The sequence below is a fragment of the Callithrix jacchus genome, chromosome 1 (genome assembly GCF_049354715.1).
Source record: "Callithrix jacchus isolate 240 chromosome 1, calJac240_pri, whole genome shotgun sequence".
Taxonomy (NCBI): domain Eukaryota; kingdom Metazoa; phylum Chordata; class Mammalia; order Primates; family Cebidae; genus Callithrix; species Callithrix jacchus.
In genome coordinates this window covers 69615038-69634397 of record NC_133502.1, presented here as the reverse complement: position 1 = coordinate 69634397, position 19360 = coordinate 69615038, and positions in this window count along the sequence as shown.

The window sequence follows — 19360 nt, the reverse complement described above, 5'->3', positions numbered from 1 at the left end:
AGGAGTTTGAGACCAGCCTGGCCAATATGGTGAAACTCTGTCTTTACTAAAAAACAAAAAAATTAGCTAGGTGTGATGGCACCTGCCTGTAATCCCAGCTACTTGGGAGGCTGAGGTAGGAGAATCGCTTGAACCCAGGAGATGGAGATTATGGTGAGCCGAGATCATGCCATTGAACTTCAGCCTGGGCCACAGAGCAAGACTCTGTCTCAAAAAAAAAAAAAAAAAAAAAAAGAGAGAGAGACATGTCTGTTCATATCCTTTGATCACTTTTTGATCGGGTTTTTTTTTTTCTTGCAAATTTATTTAAGTTCTTCATAGATTCTGGGTATTAGACCTTTGTCAGATGGAGATATCGCAAAATTTTTCTCCCATTCTGTAGATTGCCTGTTCACTCTGATGATAGTTTCTTTTGCTGCGTAGAAGCTCTTTAATGTAATGAGAGCCCATTTGTCAATTTTAGCTTTTATTGCCATTGCTTTTGGTGTTTTAGTCATGAAGTCTGGAGCTAGCTGCTATGGAGGATCAGATGTCTGTGTGAAGATGCTGGCAGCCCCTATCAATCCATCTGACATAAATATGATCCAAGGAAACTACAGCCTCCTTCCCAAACTGCCTGCTGTTGGAGGGAACGAAGGTGTTGCCCAGGTAGTAGTGGTGGGCAGCAGTGTGACCAGGCTGAAGCCAGGAGACTGGGTGATTCCAGCAAATGCTGGTTTGGGTACCTGGTGGACTGAGGTTGTGTTCAGCGAGGAAGCACTGATCCAAGTCCTGAGTGACATCCCTCTTGAGAACACTGCCATCCTGGCTGTCAGTCCCTGCACAGCCTATAGGATGTTTATGGACTTTAAGCAGGGTTTTATGGTTCCAGGTCTTATGTTTAAGTCTTTAATCCATCGAGTTAATTTTTCTGTAAGTTGTGAGGAAGGGATATCGTTTCAGCTTTCTACATATGGCTAGCCAGTTTTTCCAATACCATTTATTAAGTAAGGAATCCTTTCCCCATTGTTTGTTTTTGCCATGTTGATTAGGCTGGTCTGGAACTCCTGACCTCAGGTGATCTGCCCACCTTAGCCTCCCAAAGTGCTGGGATTACAGGCATGAGCCACCACGCCTGGCCCAGGAAGCTTTATTTCTATTTAGAGGCATTCAGAAGCTCTTTAGGCAGTCTAGGAAGCTTGTGACATTCTGGTCAACACTGCTGACAACGTACCATGTCCAACACTAAACGCTGAGCCTGTCTGAAGAAGAAAAGACAAGTAGAGTGAATCAATGAACAACACTTGGTCAGCTAAGAAGGGCTCCCAAGAGACCAGTTATTGTCTGGTGCTGGAGCTACTGTCACAACGTCAAACCAAGTGTAGATAAAAAGATCCCTTGAAAAATGCCATTAGTTGGAAGTTGCTGGCTTGAGAACCCTCCTGGGAAGAGATGTGCTTCTTGTATTGAGATGAGCCACACTCACTGGGACTGGGTGGGCTTGGGGACTTTAAAGAAAAAAGTTCATTATCCCTAATTAGTGTTGTATTTCTGTGGCTTTAAAGCAGTCCTATTTGTTGAACTGATAGAAAGCGTAAGAGTTGGCAACACATGGAACAAAAAGAAAGCCTGGCCGGTTTGCGTTGCTGCTCTAAGTTGAGCTTGGCTGGACTATGAGAAAGGAGTGAGCAGCAAAGTCTGGAGATGGGAATCTAAGACCACTTTAAGGAGCTGTAGACTTAATTCCTCGGGCAGCAGGAATGACTGAAGGGCTTTGAACAGTGGGGCATGATCAGGTTGGAAGCCTATGTTTGCATTTTCCTTCCTTGATGATATAATATTCCTTAAGGCAGTGCTTTCCAAACTTTGATGTGCATGGGAATTACCTGGAATCTTGGGAAAGTGCAGATTCTGACTTATTAAGTTTCAGGGGCTCCTGACAAGTCTCAGGAGCTTGTCCCAATGCTGCAACAAGCTCCTAGGTGATGACAGGGCTGCTGAGCCCTAGACTGCTCTCTGAATAGCAAAGTCCTAGACAGAATCATTTGTGAGCATCCCCCATTGGCTTTTTCAGAGCCTGCAAGAAAATGAGGGAGTAGCTGCAAGGCATAGTTAAAGCTCCTTTTCATGCTCAAATGACTACTTGTTTTCCTGGGGTGACCTAATTGCTCAGGTAGAGAGCACTGAGGCAATATCATTAGTCGTTCATTCTGAGCGCTTTGTGTTCTGGACCGTTACTCAGACTGTTCTTTCAGCTCAGAACTCTGTGTCTCATCTTGCTCTCCATGTGCTCAGTTACTAAACGGGCTTTGAAATTCCATTTGGCCAGGTCCTGTGGCTCATGCCTGTAATCCCAGCTACTTGGGAGGCTGAGAATCACTTGAACCCAGGAGGGAGAGGCTGCAGTAAGCCAAGATCGCATCACTGCACTCCAGCCTGGGCCAACAGAGCAAGACTTTGCCTCAAAAAAAGAAAAAAAAGAAATTCCATTCTCCTGCCATCTGCAGTGGGATTGTCTTCCCCATTTCTTGAGATTGACATCAAGCCAAGAATATCAGATTCTCCAAATGTGACCACTTTCCCTTTTTTCAAATAATCCTGGAATGTGAAGGGAGGTTGCAGTTTCATAAATTTGACTGTTTCTAATAATTTTCTTTTCTTTTTAGATTAAAATGACAAGATCTGAAAGAATATTTTAAATTGATGTTGCAGAGAGAGAAACATGGGACTCCTCTAGCCTTTGCTTTGGTCAACATAGCATAGATAGATCCACACACACACTCAACACGATCACACACACACATGGTCAACATGGCGTAGGTAGATACACACACACACACACACACACTCACTCACTCACACTTTTATAGTATAAGTGAAATGACAAATGTGAAGTACTTAGCACAGTGTCTAGCACACAGGAAGCATCTGAAGAAAATTGTTTTATCCCAAAATATACTTCTTTGACATATTTTGAGACGGCTGCTCAGACAGACAGCAAACCTGTCTTGTGGGGGAGATTTTCATCTGTAGAAAATCTGCGTTGATGCAACCAGGCCTTCCCTGGTCTAGATGTGGGAAAAGTGAACTGAGAGCCTGCCACCTTCAAACATGTGAAATAAACACTTACTATCTATTTTCTCTGAGGGCTGCTACCAGCGAGGTTTTATGTATGTGAACAAGACCACGTTTACCAGCCAGGGCTCCTCTTTTCTCTTTTTTTCTCTCTCATGTAACTTACCTTGCCACTATAACCTGGTTTATTACCAGAACCTGCTTCTGGCCATGCTCTAAGCCCACATGCTTTCGGTAACATTCTGTACTCCACTGGGGGTCAGGTAATCATGCTGTGAGTCTCCCAATGTACATATTAGTAAATTTGTAAGCATTTTCTGCAATTCATCTGCCTTTTGCAAGTTGATTTTTCAATGAAAGTTCAGAGGGCAAAGGGGAAGTTTTCTCTTGGCCTCTAGACATCCAATATATGGTAAGTATTATGATCAAAATACATACTTTAAGTGTGAATGCTGTGGCTCACACCTGTAATCTCAGCACTTTGGGAGGCCAAGGCCTCTTAAAGGAGGATCACTTGTGGCCAGGAGTTCTAGACCTGCCTGGGCAACACAGTGAGACTCTGTCTTTACAAAAAATTTAAAACATTAGTCAGACATGGTGGCATGCACCTGAGCACCCAGTTGTTTGAGAGGCTAAGGTGGGAGGATTGCTTATGCCCAGAAGTTCAAGGCTGCAGTGAGCCATGATCGAGCCACTGCACTCCAGCCCAGGCAACAGAGCAAGATCCTATTTAAAACAGAGAAAAAAAAATCAGAGATGATGTGAGAGTTAAATAACCCATGTAAAGCCCTTTAGGATAGTGCCTGGCACATGGTAGCTGTTGAATACATCATAGCTTTCATGCTGGTGATGATGATGGAGATAATGATGATAACGACAAGGAGAAGGAAGAGCTGAGGAGAGGATGGGAGGAGGAGAAGAAAGAGAAGAAGAAAAAGGGGGAGGGAGAAGAGAAGAAAGGGGAAGAAGAGGATGTGGTGGTTGGTGGGGAATCGAAGGGGAGAGGAATGTAAAGTTTGACTTAAATAGGGATAACAACGGTGGTGTGCTGATAAATGTTTAACAACTGGTCTTCAGCACACCACTGTATAAGTGGCAGGATAAGATTAGTTCCCAGAGTCTCCAAGGCCAGTTTTGGTGGTGACAGCATGAATGGGAGGTATGAGGAGGTATGGCAGGAAACCATGGAGCTTTGAGAAAACTAGTAAGATCAAAATATATTTAATTGTTTAATAGTTAAACAAAAAACCCTGAGATATCCGTATGATAACCTTGTTTGGAATTAAGACAGAAACAAGAAGTCAAACCACTGTAACTTGAAGCGTTCCTCTTCAAGAACCTCTCCATCTTCTTCAGTTTCTGTTTTTTCTTTTTCCTCCAGTCCATCATCTGAATTGCCTCCTTAAGATTGCTGGTCCTGAGAGTGGTGCCCGACCAAGGGCTCTCTGTGGGCCCCGCATCTTTGCTGAGCTTGCCCTGGTGTGAGCAGGCAGTCAGGCAATGATCAATTTCTCCTGGCAGAGTTACCTTTTGCTTATCTGTGCTCTTCTAAGCCTGTGGAAATTAGAAACTTCCCCCAAGCACTTTCTCTACAGGAAGGAGACTCAAAATATTTCTTTTCCTGTGGCCCACACCTGTGTCCTCAGCACTCATACTTCTCCAGGTTATATTTCTGTTAGTTGTGTCAAGACATTTTTTTTCTGTTCTCTAGTCATTGAAGCAGGTGAATTCAGTCTGAAATCTGAAAATCTTAGATCAAATGTTGGCTCCATTTTAAGTAATGTATTAAACTCAGATGAGCTTCCCTTCTGTCTTCTGTCAATAGAATTACCTTCCTATGATAAGACTTGGTGGAGGAATTAAGGAGGGAAGGAAGGAGGGAAGGAAGGGAGGGAGAGACCTTCACCTCACACCATACACAAAAATTAATTTGAGGTGGATCACAGACCTAAATGTGAAATGTAGAACAGTAAAGCTTTTTAAATTAGCACATAGGAGAATACTATTATGATTTGGAAGTGAACAAAGACTACTTAAACAGGACACAAGAAGCACTAGCCAAAAAGAAGAGATTGGTATTTGAAATAGCTCTATTCAATAACATCTATAATTTAGCTGAATTGTTCATATTAGCTATGGTTTATAATTATTGGGGATTCACAAAGTATCATGAATCACTACACAGAAATATCCAAATGCCCCTCCCATACACACATACACACAAAACTCTTAATTTCACATTGATTTTGTGAATGCATTCCAGTCCAGATCCTTTCCCAACTAATAATTTATGAGAAAGAACAAAAACGAGTAGTTGTGCTTTTAGAATTCCCCTAAACAGACAGCACGATGTAACTGACTCTAATCCTTAATGCACAGAACTCCTAAGTTGTCTGTGATATTTTGGGTCACATGTTACTCCAAGCTACAGAAAAGAAGATTTTGTCTTTCTCAAACCTTTTCCAGCCATTAGACTTAAAGCTTAGTGGTTCCAGGGAACCCTTTAAACAAGATTCAAGACCGTTGTTTATGCAATTATACATTGGATTATTCTTTCAGAAGAGGATAAGGTAGATAATTTCTCGAAGCCCTGTTGACACCATGATTCTTATTCAACATATTACTTTAACCAGTATTTTTTTCAGCTAAAGTTTATGTAACACATTTGATTTATTGACTTCTCTTCTTTATACTTCCTTATCCATTTTGATTTCTTCTACAAATTCTTATCTTCCTCTTACTGTTGTTGATTCCCTCTTTAAATCTTTTAAAAGCTAACAGTGAGAACAAACGAAACAGGATTGTTGTATAAACCCAGTCTCTCCTCTAGCAGCAGCCGTCCCTCAGTTTAGTTTTCTAAGATGTGGGAGAGCACGGTGGTTAGTGCTGGGGCTTTGAACCCATGTCTTCCGAGCTACAGTCCACTACTGCCCTACTCATATTCCCTAAGGGTCGGCCCCCAGAGGCTTTATGTTCCACCAGACTCCTCCTCATTCCCGGCATCTTGGCTGCCCAGTGCTCCACACACTGGTGTACATCACACATTATTATGGAAACTAATGAAAAATAGGCATATTTCATAGACTCAGGTGCAAGTTTGAAGACCATGGAATTTTCTTTATTTCACCCTCTCGTGGATTATCATAAATGAAAAACATAACTTGCTAAAATTTCTCTATCTGGTATTGGGATGGATCTCTCAGGGATATGCTAAGCACTAATGGGGACTGTTTCCCCACTGGTGAAAGGGCTGTGTTGGCAAAGTGGCTCTCAAATGCCAAAGGAGCCAGAAAGCTAGAGGACAAGGCAGACAAATCAGCTTGTCGGTATAAAGTGGTTTATTAGGGTAATTGACAGGCAGAAGCATGATCTTAGGTGGCTGCAAGACAGGCAGATCTCTGCACTGTTACTCCCCAGACCTGGGGTCTATATACCATAAAGAAAGGTTATATGTTCTCTGTGCAAGAAGATTAAAGGCAACCCTCCAGAAATGTTACATGTGCTTATAATATGTGAGATAACATCAAGGTTGACATGTTCTTATACTAAGGGCAGTAAATAATGCAGGAATCAGGAGGCATTCACTGGACTGGGGCTAATCAGAAGTCAACATGGCAGATTAGTATCCAAGATGGAGTCACTTTTGTCTACACAGGACTTATTTTTGCACCGCATTAAAGACACAAAGAAATAGATAGTATAAATAATACATATTTATTCGACATTGGGCAATATATTTAAGGTCTATAAGCCTTAGTTTGCTTATCTGTAATGTGTGCATGATAAGAGTATCTATTTCAATAGGGTGATTATAAAGATTAAAATAGATGTTAGGAATATTTGGAATAGGCAATGATACATAAACAAAAACATACTATCTATCAGTAATGCTAATGATTAACTGTAACTTAATTTCTCTGTTTTTGAAAGAGGATAATAAAACCTATTTAATGCTAAGGATTAACTGTAACTTAATTTCTCTGCTTTTGAAAGAGGATAATAAAACCTATTTGTATAAGTTTTTATGAGGATTAAATGAGATAATATTTAAATTATGTGTGGTATACTCTCTGATACATGGTAACAGCTTAATAAATGTTAGGTTTTTTTTTCTTTTTTTGAGACAAAGTCTCACTCTGTCAACCAGATCTGGAGTGCAATGGTGAGATTTTAGCTCACTACGACCTCCACCTCCTGGATTCAGGCACTTCTGCTGCCTCAGTCTCCTGAGAAGCTAGGCCTACAGGCACATACCACCACGCCCAGCTAATTTTTTTTTGTATTTTTAGTAGAGACAGGGTTTCACCATGTTAGTCAGGCTGTTCTCAAACTCCTGACCTGTGATCCGCTTGCTTCAGCCTCCCAAAGTGCTAGGATTACAAGTGTAAGCCACTGTGCTCAGCCAAATGTTAGCTTTTTAAAAAAATATCTCTGGTAGTTGCCTGCTTCACTAGCCCTAAACACACACACACACAAACACACACACACCTGTGCAATTTTCCCTGGTCAGCAATGATGACAGTGAATAAGAAGAAAATCTACACATTTTTAAATGGACCTTTGCAGTGCTTGAGGTTTTATAAAAGGCACAGGTCCAATTATGTTGACTCATGCCATCAAACTTGTGCAGATTTAAATGAGTATTTTTTTGGCTAGGTGTGGTGTCTCATGCCTGTAATCCCAGCACTTTGGGAGGCTGAGGCAGGCAATTCACAAGGTCAGGAGTTCGAGATCAGCCTGGTTAACACAGTGAAACCCCGTCTCTACCAAAAATACAAAAATTAGCCGGGTATGGAAGCATGCACTTGCATACCAGCTATTCGGGAGGCTGAGGTGGGAGAATCACTTGAACCTGGGAGGTGGAGGTTGCCGTAAGCCAAAACCACACCATTGCACTCCAGCCTGGGTGTCAGAGTGAGACTCTGTCGAAAAAAAAAAAAAAATTAAAATTAAATAAAATTAGTATTTTTAAAATTGTATTTTTAAATTAACAATTATACACATTCATGGGGTGCTGGGGTACAAAGTGATGTTTCCATCTATGTGCGTATAGGGATTAGATCAGGGTAATTAGCATATTTATCATCTCAAGAGTATTCTTTTTAATGTATCCTTTCCTCAAATTGAAGGAGGAAAGGCCGCAAAACAAACCTCTTGAACACTGAACTGGGAAGGAAGTGGTGATTTATTTGGCTGGGAGCTGCCGGCATAGATGCCTAATGGCCAAGCTCCCCAACGAAGACAATCCTTGCCCTTTTCAAGGCTTACAGCTCTAGAAATGATATGTGAAAGGGATCTGATCCTTAATCGTCCCTCCTCTGGCTGACTTCTAACTTCTCCTTTTGAGATGCAATGTAGAAGGCTGAAGAGGATCAAGGGTTTTCTTCCTCAAAATGAATATTCTGCTTGCTGGGGAGGAGGAAATGAGGCAATTGCTCTTTATTCTGTGCCCACTGATGTTTTCCCTAATCTAAATGAAAATAATAAACCACATAATCTGTTTGAACCACAAATATTCTTCCTTATAGTATTGTTCTCTTCTGCCTCTGTCATTGCCATTAAAAGCTTGTTCCTTGCCATCTGAATTCTCACATAGCCCAGCTGGTCTTTGTCCTAATGCATCAGATCTCAGCTTATTTCCCTTTCAGTGAATCAGATAACATCATCCTTCTTTTACTGACTTTTGTGCTTAGATTTATGAGTAACTTGGCAATGTGGTAATGTCTACTAATGAATGTCTTTTTTTTTTTTTTTTTAACAAAGAGGCATTTGTGAAAGCAGCTAAATATAGTAATTGCGGGATATATTTTTCCCTGCTTCCACTTACTTTTAGCCAAGGAACTGCACTGTCAAGGGCACTGAGCAATAGACGGCATAATGAGATGCTTATTTGACCTTGGGCAATATATTAGAATCTCTAAACTTCAGTTTGCTAATCTGTAAAGTCTGCATAAGAGTATCCACTTCAATAGTATAATTATAAAAATTAAAATAGCTAGTATGAATATTTAGTATGGAGCTATTTTTGCTTTAAACAACTGATAATCTTTCAAAGATATCTAAATAATAAGAAAATAAGTCTTCCTATTCATCCATATAGAGCCATGTATTGCTGGTTGGGTATGGTGGCTCATGCCTGTAATTCTAGCACTTTGGGAGGCTGAGGCAGGAGGATCACTTGAGCCCAGGAGTTCGAGACCAGACTAGGCAACATAGAGAGATTCTGTCTCTCTAAAAAAGAAAAGAAAAAGAAAAATAGAACCGTCTATTTACCCATGGAGTCGCCATTTCCAGTGCTGTCATTCATAGGTGAGGATAATGCAGTTGACCCATTAAAAGACAAGGGCTTCAGTCTGGGCACAGTGGCTCACGTCTGTAATCCCAGCACTTTTGGAGGCAGAGGTAGGTGGATCACCTGAGGTCCAGAGTTCCAGACCAGCCTGGCCAACATGGTGAAGCTCCGTCTCTAGTAAAAACAAAAGAATTAGCCAGGCGTGGTGGTGGGTACCTGTAATCCCAACTACTTAGGGGGTTGAGGCAGGAGAATCGCTTGAACCTTGGAGGTACACGCTGCAGTGATCTGAGATCATGCCACTGCATTCCAGCCTGGGCAACAGTGAGACTCTGTCTCAAAATCAATCAATCAATAAATAAATAAAAGTAAAAGACAAGGTCTTCAAGCTGCTTCACCAGCAGTTATCAGTGTCTTTTGTTCTAGAGACAGCTCTGCAGAGGTGGGGTACCATGTGGCCAATGAACCAAAGTAAATAGTTCTCAAAATGATAAAATTTACCTTCCTGACATTAGCAACATCTAATTTAATGTTAATCTTTTGGTAATGTAGGTAAGACATTTTGAGAGTGATAGCAATTCTCAAACAAAAATGTGTTTTCTCCCAGCACTTTGGGAGGCCGAGGCGGATGGATCACGAGGTCAAGAGATCGAGACCCTCCCGGTCAACAAGGTGAAACCCTGTCTCTACTAAAAATACAAAAAATTAGCTGGGCACGGTGGCGCGTGCCTGTAATCCCAGCTACTCAGGAGGCTGAGGCAGGAGAATTGCCTGAACCCAGGAGGTGGAGGTTGCGGTGAGCCGAGATCGCGCCATTGCACTCCAGCCTGGGTAACAAGAGCGAAACTCCTTCTCAAAAAAAAAAAAGTGTTTTCTTTCTGATATTAAATAAAATATGTTCACTGTACAATAGTTGGAATGGAAAAATATTCTAAATGTCTAAATCATACATAATCCTAGAACTTATCATTCCTATTAATATTTTAGCATATTTTCTTTCAGTCTTTTTTGCATATATAGGTGCATACTATATATGTTACACATACACATATTAAAAATACAAATTCATCTCACATCAGATATCTAGTTTTCAAAAACAACATTATAGCATCAGCATTATACAATCATTAAATGTCTTTCGAAAAACCTGATTTTGAATGACTGTGTAATGGTCCATAATATGACTGATCCACAATTTATTTAACCAACACTCACTGCTTCAAACAGTAAAATGACCATCCCACCACATGTATTACTTTCCAGGGGTGCAGTTCACTTTTTTATACAAAAGAATAGGCCAAGCTCTATTTATATAGTTGGAGACCAAGGAATACATTAACGGTTTAGATACCAGAAGTGTCCATTGTAGGAGGACACTTTAGTTTCCATTTCTATCATGACCTTTAAACTTTGGCTTTGTGAAAAGAAAATAAATCTTGGGACCCCAACATCACCAAGCCAAAGGGAAATATCAAGCTGGGAACTGTGTCAGGCAAACCTGCCTCCCATTTTATTCCTAAGTAAGATAGCTACAGATATTTTTATGTATGGATGTATGTATTAATTGAGATGGAGTTTTGCTCTTTGTTGCCCAGGCTGGAATGCAGCGGCACAATCTCGGCTCACTGAAACATCCACCTCCTGGGTTCAAGCGATTTTCCTGTCTCAGCCTCCCAAGTACCTGGGACTACAGGCACCTGCTATCACACCCAGCTCATTTTTGTATTTTTAGTAGAGACGGAGTTTCACCATGTTGGCCAGGCTGGTCTCAAACTCCTGACCTCAAGAAATCCGCCCACCTTGGCCTCCAAGGGTGCTAAGATTACAGGCATGAGCCACTATGCCCAGCCAAAATATATATTTTTTAAAGCTACATACCTCCCTCACAATTTGCTCATCAGGAACTTCCTTGTGGGCCCCAAGATCTTTACCCTAAAACAGTTCTGTTGAATTTTACCCTGACAATATAAATGATAGCTTGTTTTCACAGGAATGGGACAAGGACAGAGCTCTAAGTCATCCCTCTGTACTCAACTGAGACAAATGCATATCTGATTGCTTCCTCTGTAAAAATGCACATTATCGCTGAGCTAGACTAAGGCTAAGTGACTACTCCTTCACCCTCTTCTCATGTGTAAATTGCCTATTTGGTGAAAGGTTGATCAAAGACTCAAAAGAATGCAACCATTTGTCTCATATCTTTCCACTCACTTTAAACATTTCTTCCTCTTACCCCAGTATCCACTCTTTCCCGTTTAAATATTAAAGCCCGCAAAATCAGCTTTGGAGAAGGGCACAGAGCTGCCTCCCAGGTGCATCTACTTAACTTTGGCCAATTTATCTCTAAATTGATTGAGACCTGTATCAGATATGTTTTGGTTCACAACTTGAAGGAGATGACTGATACGTTTGACTGTGGTGAAATGCAGTAAGTTTTACCTTGATTCCTACATTTAGTTTTTCACTCACATGTTCCCAGCAGATCCTCAAGAGGTAGCAGTCTTGTTGGTAAATGAGTTATTTGTTCATTCAATAAACTAAGTTCCCTGTGTTGCTATTCCCTTTGGCCACTCTGAGTTGTAGACAAATCAATTCTTATTAGAGATGAAATCTGTATTTAACAATTGAATAAAAGGAATTTTCAAATCAGTTTAAATGTAAACTCTTCATACAAATTCAAACATACCTAGCTCTTTTTTCATCTTCAAAAGTGAAGTGTCAAATGAGTTTCTTTCACCCAAAATGTTGCTTAAGGCCAGGCCAGGTGGGGTAATCCCAGCACTTTGGGAGGCTGAGGTGGGCAGATCACTTGAGGTTAGGAGTTTGAGACCAGCCTGGCCAACATGGTGAAACCCCCGTCTCTACCAAAAAATCCAAAAATTAGCTGGGCATGATGACGTACACCTGTAGTCCCAGCTACTCGGGAGGCTAAGGTGGGAGAATCACTTGAACCCAAGATGGGGAGGCTGCAGTGAGCTGACACCACACCACTGCACTCCAGCCTGGGCGACAGAGTGAGACCCTTTCTTACAAAAACAAAAAGTGTTGCATAGTTTTGCCCTGAGTGAGCCACACTCACTAGCCTTTCCCTTATTAACCCTCACCCCTACGGACTTGACCCCCATCGACAGCTGTCAGGTCTGCCTGGCCTTTGAGAGATGGGTTTATGAGAGACCTTCTGTTTACTGCTAGTCTCAGGATCTATATTATTCATGGAGTGCTGGTGCTATGGTTTGAATGTATGTATTTCTCCAAGATTCATGTTGAAACTTAATCCCAATGTGACAGTATTAAGAGGTGGGGCCTTTAGGAGGTGATTAGGTCATGAGGGCTCTGCTCTCACAAATGAAATTAGTGTCTTATACAAAGGCTTGAGACCCGGGTGCAGTGGCTCATGCCAGTAATCCCAGCACTTTGGGAAGCAGAGGAGGGTGGATCCCCTGAGGTCAGAAGTGGGAGACCAGACTGAACAACATGGAGAAACCCTGTCTCCACAAAAAATTCAAAATTAGCTGGATGTGGTGGCACATGCCTGTAATTCCAGCTACTTGGGAGACCAAAGCAGGAGAATTGCTTGAACCTGGGAGGCAGAAGTTGTGGTGAGCTGAGATCATGCCAATGCACTACAGCCTGGTCAACAAGAGCAAAACTCTGTTTCAAAAACAAAGGCTTGAGGGAGCCTGCTTTGTCCTTCCAACCCTTCTTGGTCATTCCATCATGTGATGAGGCAGCAACAAGGCACCATCTTTGAAGCAAGGAGCGAGCCCTCACCAGAGAGCAAATCTGCTGGCACCTTGATCTTGGACTTCCCAGCCTCCAGAATTGTGAGCAATCCATTTCTATTGTTTATACATTACTCAGTCTAAGGTATTTTTGTTATAGCAGCAGAAATGGATTAAGGCAACTTGAAGATAAAAATAATTGACCGTAAAACACTGATAACTGTAAACATTGCTGCATCCTTAGACAAAGCATCTAACATTCTGGTGGGGTGGGATGTGTATGGAATAGATTTCAATGAGAATTAATGAAATGAAGTGAAACTATTTGGGAGGAAGTTTGAGGAGGGGGCAGGAAGGGACAAGGAAGAACATCTAAATCACATAGCCTCTTGCTAGCAATTTTAGTTTTCAATATGTTGACAGTCAAGGAGAGGACAGAAGAGAACTCACTTTACAGTTCCACTTGGGGTGTGTTCCAGAGTTACACAGATAACTCCAAAAATGAACTCCTCTGCACTGATTCTTTAAAGGGTATTTTTTACAATAAATTATATTGTGTATGGCTTTGCAAAGTCCATGGGACTTTGTCTCTGGGTGGATTCCCCAAACAACTTTCAGCTGCTTTTTGTAGCCACCCAACTCCCTAAGCAAAGAGCCACTCCAAGGGCCCCCTCTCCAGGAAGGAGAGGTCCTGACACAGAGTTGGCCTGAGCCCCATAAAGTCATAAGCTGCATGCTTTATTTCCTCTTTTTAATATAGTTGACATCCTTCAGATGGTTGTGTGAAGGTTATTCTTGTATTGTCCCTTCTCCTCTGTCTAATTGGTAACAGAATATTTGGCAGTGCAAAAGGTAGAAACACAGAGGCAACTGAGGCGTGAGTGTGAGCCTGGAAGTCCTGGGCTTCAGGTGTTTACTTCTGAAAGTAATAGTGAATATTTAGGGAAGCTCCCCCTATCCAAATGTACCAGTAAGATTAGTATTTGTTGAAGACATTACTCACACCTGCAAGAGTACACACCACACCTGTTCAGATGCCAGCAGCCGGGAGCATGGATAAGAATTAGAACCTGCTGACACAGCCCTTTGCAACTGCTACACTGCACGCCAGATGGCTCTAGTGCAGAGTATGAATGAGCTCAGAACAATGGGTGGATTTATGCCATTTCTGAGAACCGCAATGGAAGCTTCTGACTTGACTGCCAAAAAGAGAAGACTTTTTTGTTGTTGTTTTTGTTTGGCTTCGTTTTTTATTCTTTGCCTCAGAATGATCATCCCCCAACATATAAATTAGTGACAAAACCCCTGACTTGGAAAGCCAACATTGGAAGAGCAGCAACGTGAGCCACCACTTTCATGAGTCACCCTGGAGAATGCACTCGGGCCTATTTACAAAACTGTGCAGCATAAATAGAACTGCCCAAATAGACTTATTGAAAGATTCAGCTTGAATCAAAAGACATATTCAGATCACTATTTTTTAATACTAGAATCAGACTATCTCAAAATTTTTAAGGGATATGATTGCACTCTAGAATTGGACTACTTTAAAATGCATTAGCTTTTGAAAACTCCAAAGCTTCTCTTTACAACAAATTAGTGGTTAGCTACTCCACATCAATTTTTTTTTTTTTAATTTGAGACAAGGTCTTGCTATGTTGCCTGGGCTGGACTCAAACTCCTGGGCTCAAGCAATCCTCCCACTTCAACCTCCTGAGTAGGTGGGACTACAGACACATGCCCTGCCTGGTCACATGAATCATTCTTATGCAAGACTGGCCAACTCTTCAACATTCTTTTTCCTGTGTCAGGGCAAAAGCCTCAGCAATTCTATTTTTCTACAGAACAAGAACTTACATCTTTACATATTAGGTTTCAATGCAAGTCATTGAGCATTTTGATCTCTATTATTAACGTGCAAATGAGGAGATAAGCATCTTGTGTTTCTTCTTTGGTGGAGGGGGTAGGTAGTAGGCAGCTAGGAGGGAGTGAGGGGCTGCCCACTGAAACTAGATTTACTATAAAGCAGTCTGGAAAACACAGTAATAAACTCTGCCTGGAAATTGCAAGTCACATTCAGAGAAAACATAGAATGAGAAAAGGATAAATTTAGCAATAATAACTTTTGCTAGATTCTGATGGTACAGGCAGAATGACAAAGAAGGAGAATGTCTTCTGAGAGGAACACTCTCATAAAAATAATGATTTTCCATCAGAGAAGTAGACATAAAAAGAAACAACATAAAAAAACAAACTCTACATACAGTTTGTTTCCAATTATATGAAGTTCAAAATAGACAATATTCAAATCTATTTTTTAGAGACAAAGAGAGATAAGTGGTAACAGCACAAAGAAAAATATCGAAATAAGCACAGAATTCAGCACTGTGGTTCCCACTAGCAGGTGGGGTGGGAGCAGGATCTGATTGAGTGGAAACACAAGGAGAGTTCTGGATTGCTGGTGAAGTGGCTATGTTGTCTGGGGTAAATACCTGGGCTCATCATTTCACACCAGGAAAATGTAGGACATGGACACACACAAGGAGTTTAGGAGCAGAGGTTTAATAGGCAAAAGAAAGAGAAAGGCAAACAGCTCTTTCTCTAGTGAGAGAGAGAGGGGACTTCTGAGAGGATAGACTGGCCATTGACGAATGCTCTGAATTGTATAGTCAGGTTTGAGGAGGTGGTGTCTGATTTACATAAGGCACACAGATTGGTTCCATCAGGTACGACATTTACATAACTCGAGGGGAAGGCTGGCCTCCTTACCCAAATCTTATTATGCAAATTAACTTCCTCCTTTGCAGCACCATCCTGTCTGCTCCTCACTATACACATGATGGACAAAGAGGAGGGAGGATGGAGCCGCTGTCTTGAACATGTCTGGAACAACTGCCAGCATCTGTGTCTGCAGCTCCATTTTGCAGGGTGCTCTTTGTTAGAAAGGAAAATAATTTGGAGCTGCTTTTCATTAAAAGGAAAACCTTACTGAGAACTTCTGTACCCTTGCTATCTGCCTAAGTAATTTCTTCTTAATTTCTGTATCATTAGTACTGTTCTATTTCTTAATCTTGGTGTTAGTTATATAAGTGTCGTATGGTCTGAATGAGACTCCAGAAATGTTGGAAATTTAATCCCAAGTGCAAAGTGTTAGGAGGTGGGACCTTTGAGAGGCATTTAGGTCATGAGGCTCCACCTTCATCAGTACACTTACAAAAGATGTTTGCAGGAATGGGTTCACTCTCTTTTACTGTTTTGGCAAATGAGGACAAATTGTTGGACTCTGCTTGCCCTCCCACCATGAGAGAATGCAGTATCTAGTCAATTATCATAGCACAGCGGTTAAGTGCAGACCCCAGAGCCAGGCTATCTGAGAGCCAGACAAGATGGCTCTCACCAGACACCAGATGCTGGCACCTTGATCTTGGACTTCCCAGTCTCTGGAACAGAGAAATGAATTCTCTGTTCTTTTTGTTTTTTGCCCAGCCAGATATTTTGTATAGCAGCACAAAAAAGGCTAAGACAGGGTATTTGTGATAGAATTATTCACTAAATAATACATATTTGATTTCTGCATTTTTTATGAGTGCATGTTTTATTTCACAATTTTTTTTTAAAAAAAAAAGGAAAAATGGCTACATTAATCATCCCTAGACAGATAAACATTCTCTCAAAGATGAGGCTTGGGCACCACTGAATATTTAGTGACTGACACACTCTGGGTTTCACTAGAGTGAGTCTCTCACTTCAGTACCCCTGGAAGCCCTTCATATTTAGGATTACAGGTGAAGGGAGCCACCAGCCTTGATGCTGCCTTCTCCATGAAAGTCCTGGCACCATTGGCAGCAAGGGCAGGAGCTGAAATATGAAGGGTGGGACAAAAATTGTGGGAACATGATTAGGAAAAAGCAGATGCAGGGCAGAGCAGGGAGACCAGAGCTCATAGTGGGAACCAAGAGCCAAGTAGGCAGAGCTACTGGCAATAAGACAAGACTAGGTGTCAAGACTAGGCAGATATGCAGAGATCTGTCCAGTTACAGAGATTCCAAGTTCTCAGAATAGAAGCTTAGAACTCCAGGGACTTGATGCTGGATCTCCTGGCATAAGCCCAGTGGAGCTGAGGAGAGGAAAGACAGGTGGGGACTAGGAATTAGACAAACCTACTGTGATGGCAGTGGCACTAGGGTCCCAGGTGAAGATGGTTAGAGAAATGACAGAGTAAAGACATAAGCCTAAGGCTTTATGCATGCATGCATTCAAATACTTCCTTGAGAGCTTACTGTGGGTCAGATACTATCCTAAGTATTGGAAATCCAGTGTAAACAAAACAGTCCCTGTCTTCCTGGAGTTTATATTCTAGGAATTAGCAAAGGAGCAGGAGATACAGATGGTAAATAAATAATTGAACAACTAAAAGGATAGTTTCACATAGTACTATCAAGAAAAATATAAGTGGCTTGGGGAGGGGGCAGTACTCAAGAATGATGAAAAGTATTTTTCTGGAAAAGGAACAAGCAGGAAGAGCATGAGATGAGATGTTACCGGCAGCCTGAACGGAGTTCCAAATGCAGAAAAGAAGCGGAGATGAGGCCTGCAATTAAGATTCAGCTGTTCAACACACCCCAGGGCCAGGACTCCAACCACCTGGGAAGACTGAAAATATCAGTGAAGCCCTGGCCCAGTGGCTGAGATATCTGACTCATTATCAAAGCAGAGTCCAGAGAGCCCACCAGAGAACATGACTGCAGTAGAGCAAACCTGGAGCTTGGTCCTAGGAACATGTCAGAAGTCAGAGTCAGGCCACAGAGCCAGAATATTCTCCACTTAAGACATCATTACATTTCCTAAGCCAATTGCTTTTTCTCCAAAGAAGCCTCAGATCTCTGGTTTAGAGCTTTCACTATGATGTACAACACTATATTTAAAACACATCAAAACATGCTCCTCGCTGGGGAATGCTACTGGGTTCTCTCATCTCAGCTTAGGATGCTGCCATATTCCAACTATCCTGAGGCTCATTTGTAGACAGAGATAGGCAAAGTGGGGAAAACTCCCCAGCCTCCATTCTAAGTCTGAAACACATTCTCTTTGTCAGCAGTCTTCTTTTTAGATTCATCCAATTACATCCTCTAGAATACTGATTATAAAAAGCTACAGAATCAAGCTCTACAAGGCTGGTGGTCTTTCACAGCCTACCTCACGACCTGCTCTCCTACATATTTTAAAGTAGCCCTTGGCTGTTCACATCTGCATTCTGGGACGGCTGTTTAGCCCAATACTGCAGCCAGTTCATCTCTTTTGTCTTCAAAAGCTAAAAGCAGTTCAGAAAAAGGGCAGAGAGGATGATTCCAGGTTAATGACCAGGGCTGCTCCATGAGACACAGGGAGAAATTCCTCCCTATTTCTCCCTCCTTGCCACCCTTCAGAGTTCCTTGATTACATCTCTAGTAAGCTCACCACTAACACAGATGGCTCAACGGTCTTCCTGGCCTACCTCACAGCTTTGTTGAGAGGTCAAAGGAGGAAGCTGTAAGCATTAAGGAAATTTAAGAACTCATTATTATTATTTTACAGTATGATATGGTCTGGCTGTGTTCCCACCCAAATTTCATCCTGAATTGTAGCTCCCACAATTTCCATGTGTCATGGGAGGAACCTGGTGGGAGGTCATTGAATCATGGGGGCAAGTCTTTCCTGTGCTGTTCTCATGACAGTGAATAAGTCTCATGAGATCTGATGATTTTATAAAGGGCAAGTTCTCCTACACATGCTCTCTTGCCTGACACCATGTAAGACGTGACTTTGCTCCTCCTTTGCCTTCCACCATGATTGTGAGGCCTCCCCAACCATGTGGAACTGTGAGTTTATTAAACCTCTTTTCTTTATAAATTACCCAGTCTCAGGTATATCTTTATTAGCAATGTGAGAACAGACCAATACACAGTAGTATCACTTTGAAACCTACTGTAGGTCCAAAAGTTCAATCGTTAGGAAAAATAAGCTGCTTAAGTTTAAAAGGACATGTAGCAGTGTGGTAGTAGATACCCTCCAGAGGAAAAAGTCCTGATATGCAGTACTTGCCAATGTCTACGATGCAAATTCTCCCACCACAATTGATGTCAAGCCATCAATGTGATATCACAGAATCGGAAAGAGATGAGCACAGTCTACCCTGGCAAGCCAGTGCATGCTGGCTCCAACATACTCATGGGCCATGCTAAAGACTGGGGGCTTAGAGGTCAATAAAACACAGCTTATGGCTTCAGACTAATGCATGGGCTAGTCAAGGAGA